Raw genomic sequence first — 13,348 nt, forward strand, 5'->3', positions numbered from 1 at the left:
TAAAACTGGACAGCTACATGTAAAAGAATGAAATTAGAATACTCCCTAACACCATACACAAAAATAAACTCAAAATGGATTCGAGACCTAAATGTAAGACTGCATACTATAAAACTCTTAGAGGAAAACATACGAAGAACACTCTTTGACATAAATCACAGCAAGATCTTTTGTGATCCACCTCCTACAGTAATGGAAATAAAAACAAAAATAAACAAATGGGACCTAATGAAACTTCAAAGCTTTTGCACAGCAAAGGAAACCATAAACAAGACGAAAAGACAACCCTCAGAATGGGAGAAAATATTTGCAAATGAATCAACGGACAAAGGATTAATCTCCAAAATATATAAACAACTCATTCAGCTCAATATTAAAGAAACAAACAACCCAATCCAAAAATGGGCAGAACACCTAAATAGACATTTCTCCAAAGAAGACATACAGACGGCCACGAAGCACATGAAAAGATGCTCGACATCACTAATTATTAGAGAAATGCAAATCAAAACTACAATGAGGTATCCCCTCACACCAGTTAGAATGGGCATCATTAGAAAATCTACAAACAACAAATGCTGGAGAGGGTGTGGAGAAAAGGGAACCCTCTTGCACTGTTGGTGGGAATGTAAATTGATACAGCCACTGTGGAGAACAGTATGGAGGTTCCTTAAAAAACTAAAAACAGAATTACCATATGACCCAGCAATCCCACTACTGGGCATATACCCAGAGAAAACCATAATTCAAAAAGACACATGCACCTCAATGTTCAATGCAGCATTATTTACAATAGCCAGGTCATGGAAGCAACCTAAATGCCCATCAACAGACGAATGGATAAAGAAGAGACGAATGGATATGGTACATATACACAATGGAATATTACTCAGACATAAAAAGGAACGAAATTGAGTCATTTGTTGAGACGTGGATGGATCTAGAGACTGTCATACAGAGTGAAGTAAGTCAGAAAGAGAAAAACAAATATTGTATATTAACGCATGTATGTGGAACCTAGAGAAATGGCACAGAGGAGCCGGTTTGTAGGGCAAAAGTTGAGACACAGATGTAGAGAACACACAGATGGACACCAAGGGTGGGAAACTGCGGTGGGGTGGGGATGGTGGTGTGCTGAATTGGGCGATTGGGATTGACATGTATACACTGATGTGTATAAAATTGATGACTAATAAGAACCTGCAGTATAAAAAAACAAACAACACAACTAATACTAAACTTTCATTGGGTTATTTGTATGGAAATACGTTAATATAAATGTTTCAGACATTACATGAAATTTCTAAAAATCTTATATGTTCTGGTATAATGTTATAAGTCATAATCCTAGTTATTACTTTAAAAAGTATATCTCAGAAATAACTAATTTTCTTGTCAACTGCATTATTATGAACTTTCATCAAATCTTTAATCGTGGTCATTTTTAAGTCTTTTGTCATTTACAGACAGTTCTGGGTGTACTCTGATGCTTTTGCAAATATGTTCCTATAAAAGGGTTTCATCTTCAAGAAATTCATGGAAAAGACTCTGACAACTACAGGTTTCTGGTAACTGACTGTACTGCTGAACTGAATGAATAAGCATTTTCAGAACTCTAATGAAAGACTGACGAACTCATAAAAGTGCTAACAAAAGATCAAGATGAAAAAAAAAATTAACTACATGGGACTGAGTGAACTGATGAAGATGAGTATAATTTTTGTGACTTTCTGTTTGAATTAAAAAAAAATCCCACAAAGACTCAGAGGTAAAGAATATACAAATCAATTTTCACTGCAAAGTAAAGGAGCTGTTACAGTGGAGGATTACTGGACTGAATGTCAATATTATGACATAGTATGAGTGTGTTTCATGTGTGGTAATTGCAATCATTGTTGCTTTTGTTGTGGTCATCCATGTACAATGCTTGGTGTCAGTCTATTTATCTCTTGTAAAAATAAAATACAGTGTGTGTGTGTGTGTGTGTGTGAAAAAAAGTAAACTACAATGAGGTATCACCTTACACCAGTCACAATGGCCATCATCAAAAAATCTACAAACAATAAATGCTGGAGACGGTGTGGAGAAAAGGGAACCCTCTTGCACTGTTGGTGGGAATGTAAATGGATACAGCCACTATGGAGAACAGTATGGAGGTTCCTTAAAAAACTAAAAATAGAATTACCATAAGAACCAGCAATCCCACTACCGGGCATATACCCTGAGAAAACCATAACTCAAAAAGTGCCATGTACCACAATGTTCATTGAAGCTCTATTTACAGTAGCCAGGACATGGAAGCAACCTACGTGTCCATCGTCGGATGAATGGATAAAGAAGATGTGGCACATATATACAATGGAATATTACTCAGCCATAAAAAGAAACGAAATTGAGTGACTTTTAGTGAGGTGGATGGAGTTAGAGTCTGTCATACAGAGTGAAGTAAGTCAGAAAGAGAAAATCAAATACCGTATGCTAACACATATATATGGAATCTAAAAAAAAAAAAAAAAGGTTCTGAAGAACCTAGGGGCAGGATAGGAATAGAGACACAGACATAGAGAATGGACTTGAGGACACGGGGAGGGGGAAGGGTAAGCTGGGACAAAGTAAGAGAGTGGCATGGACATATATACACTACCAAATGTAAAATAGAGAGCTAGTGGGAAGCAGCCGCATAGCACAGGGAGATCTGCCTGGTGCTTTGTGACCACCTAGAAGGGTGGGATAGGGAGGGTGGGAGGGAGGGAGATGCAAGAGGGAGGAGGTATGGGGATATACGTATATGTGTAGCTAATTCACTTTGTTATAAAGCAGAAACTAACACACCATTGTAAAGCAATTATACTCCAATAAAGGTGTTAAAAAAAAGGAAGGAAAACATAAAAGTTACACCTGATACCACAGAAATACAAAGGATCATAAGAGACTACTACAAACAACTATATGTCAATAAAATGGATATCCTCTAAGAAATGGATAGTTTCTTAGAAATGTAGTATCTCCCAAAATTGAACAAAGAAGAAACAAGGAATTTAGAGAATAATTTACCAGAAAACTAATTGAGCTCAATGAATTTGGTAAAGTTTCAGGATACAAAACTAATACACAGAAATTGGTTGCGTTTCTAAACACTAACAACAACTATCATAAAGAGAAATTAAGGAAACAATCTCATTTACCATTGCATCAAAAAGAATAAGATACGTAGAAATAAACCTACCTAAGGAGCTAAAAGACATCATATTTAGAAAACTATAAGACACTGATGAAAGAAATTGACAACAACACAGATGGAAAGATATACTGTGTTCTTGGATTGCCAGATTTAATATTGTTAAAATGACCCTACTACCCAAGGCAATCTACAGATTCAATGCAGTCCCTATCAAAATACCGATGATATTTTCACAGAAACATTTTTAAATTTGTATGGAGACACAAAGACCCCAAAGAGCCAAAATAACCTTGAGAAAGAAGAACGGAGTTGTAGGAATCATGATTCCTCTCTTCAGACTATACTATAAAGCTACAGTCATTAAAAGAGTATAGTACTGGCACAAAAACAGACACAGAGGTCAATGGAATAGAGAGCCCAGAAACAAACCCACACACTTATGTTCAATTATTCTCTGACAAAGGAGTCAAGAGTATAGAATGGGGAAAAAACACTCTCTTCAATAAGTGGTGCTGGGAAAACTGGACAGCTACATGTGAAAGAATGAAATGAGAACATTATCTACAAGCAAAAGTAAACTCAAAATGGATTAAAGACCTAAATATAACACTGGAAACCATAAAACCTTTAGATGAAAACATAGGCACAGCAGTCTTTGACATAAATTGTAGCAATATGTTTTTAGGTTTGTCTCCTAAACCAAAGGAAATAAAAGCAAAATAAACAGAACCTCATTTGACTTAAAAACTTTTGCACAATAAAGGAAACCGCTGACAAAATGTAAAGAAACCTACTGAATGGGAGTACATTTGCTAATGATATGACCAATAGGAGGTGAGAAAGGGAATATTTCCTGCCATATCAGTAAACACAGGATGTCACTGTCATCAACAATTGCAGCCCTCTAACGTGAGCCCTGAGGGAACTCAGGAAGGAAAAGAATACCTGCCATCTAGCAGCTATCAGACTGCAGCCATTCCCTATGGTGAGCCCTGAGGAAACTCAGGATGTGAAAATACAGGATAGTGGCCCCATATAGCTGAGGTGCATATCAAGGGAATGAGTTCAGTGAGCCCAGACTCTTGAATTTTCCCATCCACAGAAAAGCGCTTAATTCCTTAAAGAAAACCAGATATCTGAAATTCTCAATAATCTCTTGATGTTCCTGACTACCTGTCCTTTGTTGCAAAACTTCTATGTAACCTGGCCCCCCTCCTCGCCTCCTCAGAGCAGTTCTCTTAAGGTTACTTGAGATGCTGCCTCCCAGGCTTGAAGTCCTAAAAATTCCCACTGAATCAAACATAACTCTCAACTTTTAGGTTGTGAATAATGTTGTAAAGTCAACAGGGGTTAATATGCAACATGTATAAACAGTTCATACAGCTCAACATAAAAAAAAAAAAGCCTAACTTTTCAAATGGTCAGAAGACCTGAATAGACATTTTTTCCAAAGAAGACATATAGATGGCCAACAGGCACATGAAAAGTGCTGAACATTGCTAATCAGAGAAATACAAATTAAAACCACAATGAGATATCACATCACACCTGTTAGAATGGCTATCATCAAAAAGAACACAACAAATGTTTACATGGATGCTGAGAAAAAGGAACCCTGGTACCCTGCTGGTAGGATTGTACATTGGTGCATCCACTGTAGAAAACAAAACACTAAAAACAGAACCACCATATGACCTAGCAGTTCCACTCCTGTGTACATATCCAAAAAAACTCCCACCAATTTGAAGAGATACACGTACCCCAATGTTCACAGCAGCATTGTTTGCAATTGCCAAGATATGGAAGCAACCTAATTATCCATCTATAGATGAATGGATAAAGATGATGTGTATAATAGGATACTATTCAGCCACACACAAAACATGAAATTTTGCCATGTGCAACAACATGGATGGACCTGGAGCATATTATGCTGAGTGAAATAAATTAGAGAGAGGCATATACTCTGTTATCACTTATATGTGGAATGTAAAAAATAAAATGAATATAATGAAACAGAAACACACCCGCAGATAGAGAGAACAAGTAGTGGTTACCAATGGGAAGAGGGAAGGATGGAGGATCAATAAAAGGGTAGGGGATTAAGAGGTACAAACCCTTACATGTAACATAAGGAAGCTACAAAGATTTATTGTACAGCACAGGGAATATAACAAATATCTTATGATAGTTATAAATGTGTAGCTCTTAAAAATTGCAAATCACTATGTTGTACACCTGTAACATAATATTTATATCAACCATATTGCAATGAAAACAATTAAAACAAAAAACTGTGTTCAGGTCTTAGTTCCCTTTCTAAGTTATTTAGCCAGGGCAACTCACTGTCTGAGTTTTGTTTCCCTCATCAATATTTGGGGGTTAATAACAACACCTTCCCTATGCCCTCACACAATCAGTGTTGCTCAATATATGTATATATATATTTTAAATCTAACACCCCGAGCTTAAGAAGCACTTGTGACCAGTGTACCTCTCTACCTCATCCCAATCCTCAGTAATTAGTCTCATTGTGCAGGACTAAAGGTGTCTCGCCAAAGGTCTCTCACCGTAGACAAGTAGAACTGAGATTAAAACCCGAGACCTTCTGACAACAAAGATTGTACTCAACTCTTTGTATATGCCAAAAGAAGAATGAACAGAATATGTGAAAGCAAAACAGGAACCTGTAAAGCTAGAAAATACATTTGTGATTCAAGATCTAACCTCCTGTCTTCTCTCTCAGCAACTATCTGAAGACCAAAACAATGAGACACCCCTTGCTCAACCCTCCTGCTTCCCCTTCCCCGACCTCCCTCCACCCTCAGTAAATGTTCATCCTGACCCTGTAACCCACTGCTGCCTCCCCTGTGTCACGTGAGATGTCTGATGGCAAAGAGTCTACCTTGTCTTTGGAGCTCCACTGCCCAGCTCAGTACTTTGCTGCTGGGCTGTACCACACAGGCCTGCAAGCCTTGTGGTTGCCCAGCCTTGAGACTGAGGAGTCCAGAAACAGCAACAGAGACATCAACGGTTTATCGTAAGATTCCCTATCCAAGGCAAAAGCAAAAGGTCCTAGAGCGACACCCCACAGTGTTAAGGCTGTCGACAAGCAGAACCTGGCAATCTTCGCCACTCAGGGGAGATGGAGGCTACAATTTAGAGGGAGAATTGATGTTAGGTTGGCTCACCAGTTACCACGGAAACCAGGACCTGGGGCATGAATCTCACAGCCCCTCAGCTTAACAACCATCACGAGGGCAGATGTTTCCCTTTAATAGACTAGCAGGTGGAGCCATTCTGGCCTAAGGATTAGAATAATCACGAGGTGGGGCAGAGGGCAAGCACCTTCATGCGAGCAGGGTTTAGGTGAAGCAGGGACTGGTCCAGCAGGGGATGAACAGAGAGCAAAAAAACAGCCATCCTGAGTAGTCTGGCCCTACACTCCACCCCTACATACTCTGCATGACCCTTACCATCTTGGTCCACCCCTCTCCTGCAATATCCCTGTGTTGAGGTATGTACAAGTACACTGAAACCAGATACCACAAATGCAATACAGAAACAGCTGCTAAAGAGTATCAAAAGAAAGCCAGGCACGTATTGGGTCAAATTTTCATTGATGCCCAGAGGAGGACGACAATGGCATTTCACTGTAGACCCAGGTATCAGGCTCATTTGACAACGAGGCCACCATTGTCACCCGGTCCAAGAACAGATTCCCTCCACTCAGACTCAGTACAAAGTAAAAGATGTCTAATAGGCACAGTACAGGGAAAATCATGACCACTAAGCAAAATTCAAGCAGTAACAGTATTGTGAGATAATACCACCCCTGCTTGTGTGTTTTGCCCTGCCGTGCAGTACCATCCCGCCTGCCCATCCTCAGTCCCCATAGCTGTGCTGATGTCTGGAGAGGCAGTGTAACAACAGACCACAGGGTTAACATAATGGTGCCTTTCTCCAGGTGGGGGCCCGGATTAACGACCTTAGTGGTCTTAGGTGGGGCTGGGTAAAAGACAGGTAAAATCTGTTAGTCCCTTTCTAATCCTATTCCCCACAGGGCAGCAAACTGTGATTTAAAAACCCCCAACAAACAAAAGTCCAGGACCAAATGGCTTCACAGGTGAATTCTATCAAACATGTAGGGAAGAGTTAACCCCTATCCTTCTGAAACTGTTACAAAAAAATTGCAGAGGAAGGAACACTCCCAAACTCATTCTATGAGGCCACGATCACCCTGACACCAAAACCAAAGATACTCCCAGCAAAGAATATTACAGGCGAATATCACTGATGAACATAGATGCAAAAGTCCTCAAAAAAATACTAGCAAACTGAATCCAATAATACATTAAAAGGATCATACACCATGATCCACTGGGATTTATCCCAGGGATGCAAGGAGTTTTTGATATCTGGAAGTCAATCACTGTGACACACCACATTAACAAACTGAATATAACCATACGATCATCTCAGTAGATACAGGAAAAGCTTTAGCCAAAATTCAACACACATTTATGATAAAACCTCTCCAGAAAGTGGGTACAGAGGGAAACTACCTCAATATCATAAAAGCCACATAGGACACACCCACAGGTAACATCACACTCATAGGAGAAAACCTGAACACTTTTCATCTAAGATCAGGAACAAGACAAGGATGTTCACTCTTGCCACTTTTATTCAATGTAGTTGTAAAAGTCCTAGCCATGGAGGGGAAAAAGATATCCAAATTGGAAAAGAAGTAAAACTGTCATTGTTTGCAGATGACATGATACTCTACATAAAAAATCCTAAAGATGCTATCAGAAAACTACTAGAGCACATCAATGAATTTGGTAACGTTGCAGGATACAAAATTAATACACCAAAATCTGTTGCATTTCTATACACTAATGATGAAAGACCAGAAAGAGAAATTAAGGGAACAACCCATTTACCATCACATCAAAAAGAATAAAATACTTAGGAATAAACCTACCTAAGGAGGTAAAAGACCTATACTCCAAAAAGTATAAGACGCTGATGAAAGAAATCAAAGATGACACACACAGATGGAAAGATATACCATGTTCTTGGATTGGAAGAATCAGTATTGTCAAAATGACTGTACAACCCAAGGCAATCTACAGATTCTATGCAAGCCCTATCCAATTACCAATGTCATTTTTCACAGAAATAGAACAAAAATTTTTTAAATTTGTATGGAAACACAAAAGACCCCAAATAGCCAAAACAATCTTGAGAAAGGAAAACAGAGCTGGAAGAATCAGACCCCCTGAATTCAGATTATACTACAAAGCTACAGTCATCAAAACAGTATGGTACTGGCATTAAAAAAGGACATAGATCAGGGACACTCAAAGCAGGGCAGGCCCATTTTCTCTTCCTTTCTTAAAAAGTAAAAAGAATTGCAGTGGTGATCATTTTGAAATGTATAGAAATATCAGGTCACTATGTTGTGCACCAGGAACTGCCATAGTGTTGTAGGTCTATTATATACTTCAAAAAGCAAACAAACTCATAGAAAAAGAGATCAGATTTGTGATTACCGGAGGTGGGGGGGTGGGGAGAAGGGGAATTGGATGAAGGTGGTCAAAGGTACAAAATTCCATTTGTGAAATAAAGAAATACTAGGGATGTCATGTACAACATGATTAATTAACACTGCTGTATGTTACATATAAAAGTTGTTCAGAAAGTAAATCCTAAGAGTTCTCATCACAAGGAAAAAACTTTTTTATTTTTCTTTTATTTTGTATCTATATGAGTTGATGGATATTCACTAAACTTATTATGGTAATCATTTCATGATGTATGTAAGTCATATCATTTTGCCATATACCCTGAACTTACACAGTGCTGTATGTCAGTTACATCTCAATAAAACTGGAAGAAAAAAAAAAAGTACAATGTAACCAAAAAACAAAATACAAAAATTCAGATATGGACTGTCCCAACTCAAAAAAAAAAAAAAAAACGGACATAGAGATCAATGGAAGAGGATAGAAAGCCCAGAAATAAACCCACACACCTATGGTCAATTAATCTATGGCAAAGGACGCAAGACTGTACAATGAAGAAAGGACAGTCTCTTCAGGAAGTGGTGCTGGGAAAACTGGATAACTACATGTAAAGAAATGAAACTAGAATATTCTGTAACACCATACACAAAACTAAAGTCAAAAGGATTAAAGAACTAAATGTAAGACTGGATTCTATAAAACTCCTAGAGGAAAACATAGGCAGAACACTCTTTGATATAAATGGCAGCAGTATCTTTTTGGATCAGTCTCCTAGAAAAATGGAAATAAAATCAAAAATTAAAAAATAGGACCTAATTATACTCAAAAATCTTTTGCACAGCAAAGGAAACCATAAACAAAATGAAAAAACAACCTATAGGATGGGAGGAAATATTTGCAAATGATGTGCCTGACAAGGGATTAATCTCCAAAATATACAAAAAGCTCATACTGCTTAATATCAAAAAAAAACCCAAAACAACCCAATACAAAAATGGCCAGAAGATCTAAATAGACATTTCTCCAAAGAAGACATACAGATGGCCCAGAGGCATATGAAAAGATGCTCAAAATCACTAATTATTAGAGAAATGTAAATCAAAACTACAGTGAGGTATCACTTCATGCCAGTCAGAATGGCCATCATTAAAAAGTCTACAAACAATAAATGCTGGAGAGTGTGTGGAGAAAAGAGAACCCTCTTCCTACACTGTTGCTGAGAATGTAAATTGGTACAAACATTGTGGAGAACAGTATGGAGGTCTCCTTAAAAAAAACTAAAAATAGAACTACCATATGATCCAGCAATCCCACTCCTGGGCATCTATCCAGAGGAAACCATAATTCAAAACGACACATGAACCTCAATGTTCAATGCAGCACTATTTACAATAGCCAAGACATGGAAGCAACCTAAATATCCATCAACAGAGGAATGGATAAAGAAGATGTGATACATATATACAAGGAATATCATTCAGCCATTAAAAAGAATAAAATAATACCATTTGCTGCAACATGGGTGGACCTAGAGATCATCATACAAGAGAAGTCACACAGAAAACAGACAAACATCATATGATATCACTTACATGTGGAATCTAAAATATGACACAAATGAACTTCTTTACAAAACAGAAACAGACTCACAGACTTCAAAAACATATTTATGGTTATTCAAAGGGGAAAGGTGGGGGAAGGGATAAATTAGGAATTTGGGGTTTACATATACACACTACTATATGTAAAATACATAATCACTAAGGACCTCCTGTATATCACGGGAAACTCTATTCAATATTCTCTAATAACCTATATGGGAAAATAATCTGAAAAAGAATGGACATATGTATATTACAACTGAGTCACTTTGCTGTACACCTGAAAGTAACACAACATGGTAAATCAATGGTATTCTAATATAAAAATGAATTATTTAAAACAAAAACAAAAATCTATAATAGATATATGCAAAAAAAGCAAAAGGAATCCAAAGACAGTCAAATCACAAGAGAACAAAAGATACCTATGAAAAAACAACCCCAAAACAATTAACAAAATGGCAAAAAACATAAGTATCAATAACTACCATAAACATAAATGGCTTCAATGCTCCAATCAAAAGACAGGGTGGGTGAATGGATTCAAAAACAAGACCCATATATATGTTGCCTATAAGACACTCACTTCATATCTAAAAACACACACAGACTGAAAGTGAGGGAATGTACAAAGGTATTCCATGCAAATGGGAAATCCAGGGTAGCAGTACTTAGACAAAATAGACTTTAAAGACTGTTACAAGAGACAAAGGAGGTCATTATATAATGATCAGTGGATCAATCCAAGAAACTATAACAATTGTAGATATATATACACCTAACACAGGAGAAGCTAAATACATAAAGCAAGTATTAACAGACAAAAAAGGAGAAGTTGATAGTAAGGGATTTTAACACCCTACTTACATCAATAGACATATTATCCCGATATAATCAATAAGGAAACACTGGCCTTAAATGACACATTAGGTCAAATGGACTTAATTCATACATAAAACATTCCATCTTAAAGCAACAGAATACACATTCTTTTCAACTGCACATACAACATTCTCCAGGATAGATCACATTCTAGGCCCAAAAAACAAGCCTCAGTAAGGTTAACAAAACTGAAATCGTATCAAGCATCTTTTCCAACCAAAACACTCTGAGACTACAAATCAACTGCAAGGAAAAGACTAACACAAACATATGGAAGCTAAACAATATGCTACTAAATCAATCAATGGATCACTGAAGAAATCAAACAGGAAACTAAAAAATAAATTGAGGGACTTCCCTGGTGGTACAGTGGTTAAGAGTCTGCCTGCCAATGCAAGGGACATGGGTTTGAGCCCTGGTCTGGGATGATCCCACATGCCACGGGGCAACTAAGCCCATGTGCCACAACTACTAAGCCCATGTGCCACAACTACTAAGCCCATGTGCCACAACTACTGAACCACACTTGCCTAGAGCCCATGCTCTACAACAAGAGAAGCCACGCAATGAGAAGCCCACACATTGCAACGAAGAGTAGCCCCTGCTCACCGCAACTAGGGAAAGATTGCCACAACAATGAAGACCCAACACAGCCAAAACTTATTTAATTCATTCATTTTAAAAAAATTAAATGGAGAGGAGTGAAAATGAAAACACCTTGATCCAAAATCTTGGGGAACCAGCAAAAGCAGTTCTAAGAGGGAAGTTTATAGCTAGTGATACAAGCTTACCACAGGAAACAAGAAAAATCTCAAACAACCTAACCTTACACCTCAAAGGAAGTAAAAAGAGAACAACCAAAGGAAAGAAATCATAAACATCACAGCAAAGTAAATTAAATAGTTTCCTTGATCTTTTCTACTTTTTTTAGTCTAAGAGTTGGTTCCTTGAAAAGATAAAGAAAATGATAAACCTTTAGCCAGACTCATGAAGAAGGAAAGGGCCCAAATCAATAAAATCAGAAGTGAACGTATGATCAAGGGATCAATCCAAAAAGAAGATATAACAATCGTAAATATTTATGCACCCTACATAGGAGCACCTCAATACACAAGGCTACAGCTAACAGCCATAAGAGGGGAAACCGACAGTAACACAATCATAGTAGAGGACTTCAACACCCCACATTCACTAATGGACAGATGACCCAAAATGAAAATAAATAAGGAAACACAAGCTTTAAATGATACATTAAGATGGACTTAATTGATATTTATAGGACATTCTATCCAAAAACAACGGACTACACTTTCTTCTCAAGTGCTCATGGAAAATTCTCCAAGATAGATCACATCTTGGGTCACAAATCAAGGCTTGGTAAATTTAAGAAAATTGAAATCATATCAAGTATCTTTTCCAACCACAATGCTATGAGACGAGATATCAATTACAGGAAAAAATCTGTAAAAAATAAACACATGGAGGCTAAACAATATGCTACTAAATAACCAAGAGATGACTGAAGAAATCAAAGAGGAAATCAAAAAATACCTAGACACAAATGACAATGAAAATATGACAACCTAAAACCTATGGGATGCAGCAAAAGCAGTTCTAAGAGGGAAGTCTATAGCAATAAAATCGTACCTCAAGAAACAACAAACGTCTCAAATAAACAACCTAACCTTATACCTAAAGCAATTAGAGAAAGAAGAACAAAAAAACCCCAAAGTTAGCAGAAGAAAAGAAATCATAAAGATCAGATCACAAATAAATGAAAAAGAAATGAAGGAAACGATAGCAAAGATCAAGAAAACTAAAAGCTGGTTCTTTGAGAAGGTAAACAAAATTGATAAACCATTGGCCACACTCATCAAGAAAATAAAGGGAGAAGACTTAAATCAATAGAATTAGAAATGATAAAGGAGTAACAACTGTCACTGCAGAAATACAAATGATCATAAGAGATTACTACAAGCAACTCTATGCCAATAAAATGGACAAATTGGAAGAAATGGACAAATTCTTAGAAAACCACAACCTTCGGAGACTGAACCAGGAAGAAATAGAAAATATGAACAGACCAATCACAAGCACTGAAATTGAAACTGCGATTAAAAAATCTAACAGGGCTTCCTTGGTGGCACAGTTGT

Source organism: Balaenoptera physalus (genome assembly GCF_965194825.1).
Source record: "Balaenoptera physalus genome assembly, chromosome: 2".
In the NCBI taxonomy this organism is placed as follows: Eukaryota; Metazoa; Chordata; class Mammalia; order Artiodactyla; family Balaenopteridae; genus Balaenoptera; species Balaenoptera physalus.